Source organism: Herpailurus yagouaroundi, unplaced genomic scaffold (assembly GCF_014898765.1).
Source record: "Herpailurus yagouaroundi ecotype Mexico unplaced genomic scaffold, PumYag 210, whole genome shotgun sequence".
In the NCBI taxonomy this organism is placed as follows: domain Eukaryota; kingdom Metazoa; phylum Chordata; class Mammalia; order Carnivora; family Felidae; genus Herpailurus; species Herpailurus yagouaroundi.
This window is the reverse complement of record NW_024412441.1, coordinates 24828525-24835538: the sequence shown is the minus strand read 5'-3', so window position 1 is coordinate 24835538 and position 7014 is coordinate 24828525. Positions and strand designations below refer to the sequence as shown.

General features: G+C 47.1%; 1 protein-coding gene across 1 annotated transcript in view; it reads left to right on the top strand.

Moving 5' to 3' along the window:
- TGFBRAP1 (transforming growth factor beta receptor associated protein 1) overlaps nucleotides 1-7014 on the top strand; it is a 62337-nt gene that overhangs the window by 647 nt on the left and 54676 nt on the right. The window lies entirely within an intron of this gene.

The window sequence follows — 7014 nt, the reverse complement described above, 5'->3', positions numbered from 1 at the left end:
GCGCACGCGTGTGCGGGGAGCAGGTGTGCAGGCTTGGGGGGCCGGGGGCTTGTTGGGGTGAGCAGGTGTGCACGTGCGTGTGGGCTGGGGCAGGTGTGCCCAAGCGTGGGGTCAACGGGTGTGGATGGTGTGGGGTGTGCGTGTGTTTGGGATAGGGACAGATCGAAAAGGACTCAGTCCCGGGTTTGGGGTAGGCTTTCGGTTTTCCGAGGGGAGGAGCCCAGGACTCCACCCCGGCGCCCCAAGCCCCGCCACCCGGTGTAAGGAATGGTTTTGTCGCTTTAATAGATGTTTCCTGGAGCTCTTGGGATTTGAGAGTTCAAATTCCGGGTCACGTTCGGGCCTGAATTTTTGCCCCGCAGTGGGAGACTGGGCAGGGGTGTGTCGGGGAGGAGGGAAGAGACCACAGGTGCTGGAAGGTGCCATCCCTGTGGGAGTTTTCCTTTCCATTGCTGTCTGGAGGTGCAGGTTGAAGTTGGGTTCTCCGCCAGCCTCCTGTGCGTTATATGGGGACGACTTTCAAGACAGAAGCTGTGGTCTTCAGTTGTGTGCACCTGTCATTCCTTCTGTCCAGGGCCTGTTGGGTGACCCTGAGAAAGCCCCCCAGGCTAGTCGCCCTGGGGATTCTATCTGGCTGCTGGAAATGGGGGTTCCTACAGTGCTTTTTATTGCTAATGGACTGTGTTGGGCGCTGGGGTCAAAACGTGTCCCATCAGGATTTAATCCTGGATGAAGTGCTGGTGGGTAGGCACCTGTCCATCCAGAGTGAGGGCAGGCGGCTGCCATTGTGATTCTAGTGACACGTTAAGACACTGACAGAAGTGGGTGAGGAGGGTCCTAGGGCAGTGTGAGCTGGCCAACCCCGAGTCAGAACCAGAATGGAGGTCGTGGAGGGGCCTGCCAGTGCCCCCTGCTCCCTCCTGGTGGACTTGCTTCTCTCTGCTGCTCAGCTGGAAGCTCCCAGAGCTGGGGTCAGATAGGAAGGAACTTCTGGCTGGCTGCTTCCTTTGCTTTTCTCCTTCCATTTCTGCTAGCCGGGCAGATTCAGCAGTCATTGAAGTGGCCTCTTTGATGTGTGGCACCAGGAAGAGTACTGACCAGAATCCCCTGGAACTTGTCTACAACTAGCCTTCCCCGGCTCTAGTTCCTCTCTGAAATGGGGACAGAGCTGCTCCATGATGGTAATGAGTATGGAGCTGCCGCTGCCCTGCGCCTGCCGCTTCCTAACTGTGAGCCTTGGACAATTTACTGGATGTTCTGCGTCTCGATTTCGTCAATCAAAATAGTGGTAATATTGGAAAGCTTGCATGCGTTCTGACAAGAAAATGTGCGTTTGGCACAGGGCCTGGCACTTAGTAGGTGCTCGATAAATTATTAAGAAATATAAATAAGGATCTGGAGCTGTAGGTCTCTCAGCTCTGAAAAGCAGTGGTTTTATGCTCTAAGAAATTGTCAACCCAATGAGTATTGTACTCCGGGTTAGGCTCCTTGTGGGTTCTGAATTCCCAGTTTTGCTGTACACATCACAGGATACGTTTTACAAAGAAATCGGATGAGAGGTGTGCCCCTCGCCTTCGAGTCCTCTGCCTTTCCTCCTCTACTCGTGACCATGAATGGCAGCCCTGTGGTCTGACAATCGGCGGGGATCTTGTCCAACCACGAGCTCCTGGGCTGCTTCAGCCTCACCTGACCCTCCAGCCACAGCAGCTTGGAACAGGGCATCTTCCTCTAGTTGACAAGTTTTAAAAGCACAGAGCTCATTATTCTAAAAATGCTACATTTTCTAGGCCTGATTCGCGGCTAGCATTTGTAGTCAGGGAGAAAGAAAAAAAAAAGTGGCTACTATGGCTTCTTCACGCTAATATTAAACATTTGTGATCCTTTAAGAAAACTTGAGTGAATTTTCCTTATTGGCTTAAGCATCTTCAACTTGGTCTGAATCCAGTCCTCATTAGAAATACATTAAAGTAATCATTGGTGGTGGCCAGGTGTTTGGATACTGCTGGAATAATTTGGCCGGGACTTTACAACTCATCTCCTCTGTGGCAAACCTGACCCGTTTTTCTTTATTAAAAAACGCGTGGCTACTAAATGAATGTAGAAGCAACGAGTTAATTTGGGGCTGCCCCAGACGAGCTTGGGTGCTTCGTGCAAAAGAACAGGCACACTCATTGAATATTTTGTGAAATCTTGCAGAATTGAGAGCAAGATCTAGTCTCAATAGTCCACCACTGTTGAGTAAATTGAAGACTCAGGAAAATAAGGTATGTGAAAGAGACCAATTGCCTAGCTTCCAGCAGGTGCTTGGTAATTCTTTATGGCTGTTTAAAGGTATTGAGGAAGTGCTCTAAAGGAGATGCCCTTGAGACCCATACTCCCACTCTGGTCCTCTTCCCCCCACCTTCCCCTCCCAAATCCCTTCAGTTATAACTGTTGATGGTAGGACGTATACGTGTATACGTATACATACACACACCACGTGTATGCACAATGGTGTGTGTGTGTAACTGCATACATAGATACCTATATGTTTGTAGTATATATATATGTATGACGTCTATATACCATATAGGGCGTGTGGGTGTATGTGGTATATGTAAGTAGTTATGTATATGTATACTTTTGTATGTTACGTTTACACGTATCTAAATAATTTTGATTAGTATTGCCAAGGAAAAGGATACCAACTATGAATAGTTACATATAGGTATGTGCCAGGATAATATCAAGGTGACAAGTTAGATGTTAGACCTTAGCTGTGTTTTTTGTTTTTTTGTTTGTTTCTCCTTTTGTCAGGTACACTTTTGGGTCACTGGAGCAGGTTTACTGTGCTGTAGCTAGTCCTACGCTATCTCTGTCACACGAGTGCAAAGATAACATGAAATGGTTGTCAGGTAGTGTCCTAACCGATAGCAGGAAACATTGTGGCACAAATCAGTAAATTTGCTGTTGATTCCTGGCAGATTTCACGTTTGAGTCATTCAGCAGATGGCCATGAGAACTTGGTGAAGAATTCAGGGGCCAGCATGAGGTGCTGTTGCAGAAGAACAATTTACGTCACACGAACACATACCCTGTTTTGATAAGATTACTAGGTTAGTGGAGAAAAGTGTAAAGATATCATATCTGTGTCTGAAATGTAGCAAGGCAGTGCTGAGACTGAACCCCATTTGGTAGGAGTCAGTTATTTGTGACAAAAGTTGTTCAGGGGGCCGTAGAGCAGGCGCCCGTCCTCAGTCCAGACATGGAGCAGTCATTACCCCTGGGCAGGCTGTGTGCACGGTGCTTCCGGGTGTGGGCTCTTGAGTCGAGCTGCCTGGGTTGGAATCAGCTCTCCATGGTCGTTTAACCTTTCTAAGCCTGTTTGCTCTCCTGCAGAATGGAATAACGATAGTACTTGCCTGTAGGCTCCTTGTGAGTATGGAGATAGCACTTGATACAGAGTCTGGCACCCAGTGCGCATTCTGGAAGTCTTCTCTCCCCTACAGTACTCGCCTACAGTACTGTTATTAATACCCTTCCTCCAGAGGAGCTTGAGAATAGTACAGAGTAAGTATGTAGTCCAGTCCAAATTCCTATTTTTACAAGGACGCATTGGGCCCAGAGGTTTTAAGATCGTCAACAGGTGCCCAAGCCCTGAGAGCTCAGGATCCCCAGATTGACACTGAGAATGCCTGCCTTGGATCAGGCTTGCCTTACCACTGTTCGCTGGGTTAGCCCTGGAGTCTCAGTTCTTACAGAGGGCATTGGAAGGTTACATTTCTGCTCTTTTCCAGCTCTGCTGACCCAAAGCCCTACTGTTCTCTATCAGAGTCCTTCGCCTGCCTGCTTCTCCTGAAGCTCATAGGATATCAGATTTTGGACCCAGTGGGAATCAGCTCACATTTACCCCAGTTCTGAACTTGTCTATGGGAAGAAGTACTTCAAATGAGCAAAGGTCCAAAACTCTCCTTTTTGAAATGTATTCTCAGGACAAAACCAAACCAAAACAAAACTTAATTTGTAGGTATTATTCCATACCTGTCATTTTAAGCTAGGACACCAAACTTGAGAAAAATCGTTTCCAAAAGTAACTCCATAAAACAACTGGTAAAATCGCCCCAGTAGCCTGAGGCACGCGGGGCATTCTGCTGGAGTGCTGGCCATTGTTTGGTCCTGTTTGGTTACAGACACTCAAGAGCATTCTGAGCGTCTCCTTTCCTGCTAGAAAAAGGACATTCTTGGAGGTCTCTCATTCTCTGTTAGATTAAGGCAAGATAATAAACCAATAAACTGGGATTACATTTGTCTTTTCAACTTCCTGTTTTGAAGGTGACTCTGGGCTTACTGAAGAGGGAGAAAATAGTACAGATCTCACATGCACCCTTCCCCAACTTCTACTTTTGTTAACACCTTGTGTGATCATGGTACAGTGATCAAAACTGGTATGTTAACATCAGTGCTATTAACCAAACTACACGCTCTACTTATGTTCAGTTTTTCCCCTGACATCTGTTTTCTGTTCCATGGTCCTGCTTCTGATCCCATTTCCCCACATTGCATTTAGTTGTCATGTCTCCTTGGTCTCAGTCTTCATTTCTTATGACCTTAACACTCTCAAAGTGTCAGGGATTTTGTAGACTGTCCCTCAGTGTGGGCTTGTTGGTGTTGTCTCACGCTTAGGTTGCAGTGATAGATGTTTGTGTAGAATACCACAGTGGTGACATGCCTCAATTACATTTTGACTTAATGTTGGGATGCACTCCATGTTTCCACCTCCCACCCCCGAAACAGCAGGAGAAACTATGCTGAAACTTTACTGGATCCCTCACACTCTGCCCAGGCTCCAGTACACGATTCCCCTTGCCCGTGTCCCTTGTGAGCCAGGACAGAAATGTCTTCTTTGTCCCCATCGTGCCTCTCTTGCTTCTACATGTACAGTCCCCTGATTACCCTGTTATATTCCTTGAGGATTTTGGGGAGATTGTCAGAGGAGCCAATTTGCAGTTTAAAAAACAAAAATGTCAAGATTTCTTTTCATTAAAAAATTGTATGTAAGCAATGAATCATGGGAATCTATTCCTGAAGCCGAGAGCCCACTGTATACACTGTCTGTTAGCTAACTTGACAATAAATTATATTAAAAAAATAAAAAATAAGTAAATAAAGTCATTGTCAAGGAGCCTTCGAGCTCTATCAAAGCTCATCTGACTCTGGAGTGGTCAGTAAGATAAGTCATATATTTTTCTTGATCTCAATTGTAGTTAGAGTCAATTTATATCCCAAGAAGAATGCTGATTGGCCCACAAGGCTACCAAAATTCATCTTTCAGGTGTGAACTAAAGTTTGGAGACACCGGTGTGTTTTAATTGAACGTCTTACGTCTGCGGACTAAAGGCGATTGTCAGCGCCCATAGGAATTGGGGGTGTTTAGCACTTTATTTTTAGTGGGGGACTTCAGTTAACATTTTATTTTGCCAGTTCAGCACTAAGAAAGCATCTGAAGGTAGCTTGCAGTGGAAGAACTTTGGCTAGCAAGATTTGCCTTTTCCCACCCAAGAGAGACTTTTTCAGTCTGTGACTTGGCTGTTCATTCGTTCAGGAACATAACATAGGAAATAGACGTTTCCAGGCCAGAGGAGAAGTGAGTGTCCAGTCCCACCTACCTGCTCTGCCTGATGGCCACGATGAGTGTGGGGTGGGAGGGAGGAGGATGGGCGGGTCAGGGTTGGTGTTCAGTGCCACCAGGTACAGAGACAGAGGCTGGACACTGAACAGCAGGTCCCAAGCCACTGCCCACACTTTCTGCTTTAGGTAGCAAGCTGACCCGAGTGGGGCTGGCACCAGCACGTGCCCTCCACCCACCCGAGTCCATCTTTTAATGTTTCTGGCTGGCCCAGTCCAGGCATCAGGTCAGCCTCCATGGCTGGGACCAAGAAAATGGGCCTCTGCACTGGCTTCTAACTTTTCCCACCTGAAATATCCCTCAGGACCAGCCTGAAACATCACAGGAATCAGGCAGAGTGTTTTGCTGTGTTGCAGAGCACTCCCTTCTGGACCCTTCCTCCCCTCCACGATGCTGTGCTGTCAGCTCTGCCCTCTGCACTTCCACTGTCTCTCCTGATCACAGGGGACCAACGTCATGACCCGTTGACATGGAGCTGAAAACAGCTGATGAAGCCTGGAAGGCTCTGTGTTCCCTCCCACCCCCTCTCCAAGAGTGTGAGAATGGATGATGGCTTTGCTTACTCCCTTCTAGGTTTGGTTTTTAGAGCTGATTTTTTTTTTTATTTTTTGCAGATTTTTCCCCTGGGAAATAGGTATTGGCTATAGCCTATGGCTTCACAGTTTTTTTTTTTAATTTTTTTTTTCCACGTTTTTATTTATTTTTGGGACAGAGAGAGACAGAGCATGAACGGGGAGGGGCAGAGAGAGAGGGAGACACAGAATCGGAAACAGGCTCCAGGCTCTGAGCCATCAGCCCAGAGCCTGACGCGGGGCTCGAACTCACGGACCGCGAGATCGTGACCTGGCTGAAGTCGGACGCCTAACCGACTGCGCCACCCAGGCGCCCCAAACTTCACAGTTTTAATAAGTATGTTTACCTAGGATGAGTGAGAAATTTCTTAAGAAACGCTCCCCCCCCCCGTAAAAAGGAAAGACCTTTATTAAAATGGCAAAATACAAACTTTTTATAAGTTCTTGTTTTTTATAGAAATACTGCAAATCACAGGGATATTCAGGAAAGCAGGCACACTTCGACCTGATGCCTGAATTCCTGTGGTCAGCCAGTGAAGGGCTGCGGGTAAGTCTGCAGTCCCCCCATGCACATGTCCGACACCAACTTGACCTCCGTATTACTTCTTTGAATGTGTGCAAATGACTAGATTTGGCCAATGGGAATGAGGCAGTGTTTTCCACTTTACGGATTATTATGTTGTTAAATTCAAACAAACCATTGTAGTTAATGATAACTATTTTCTGACTAATGGTTTCAGTCCCTTGGAAAGGTACCCAGAGGGGCGCCTGGGTGGC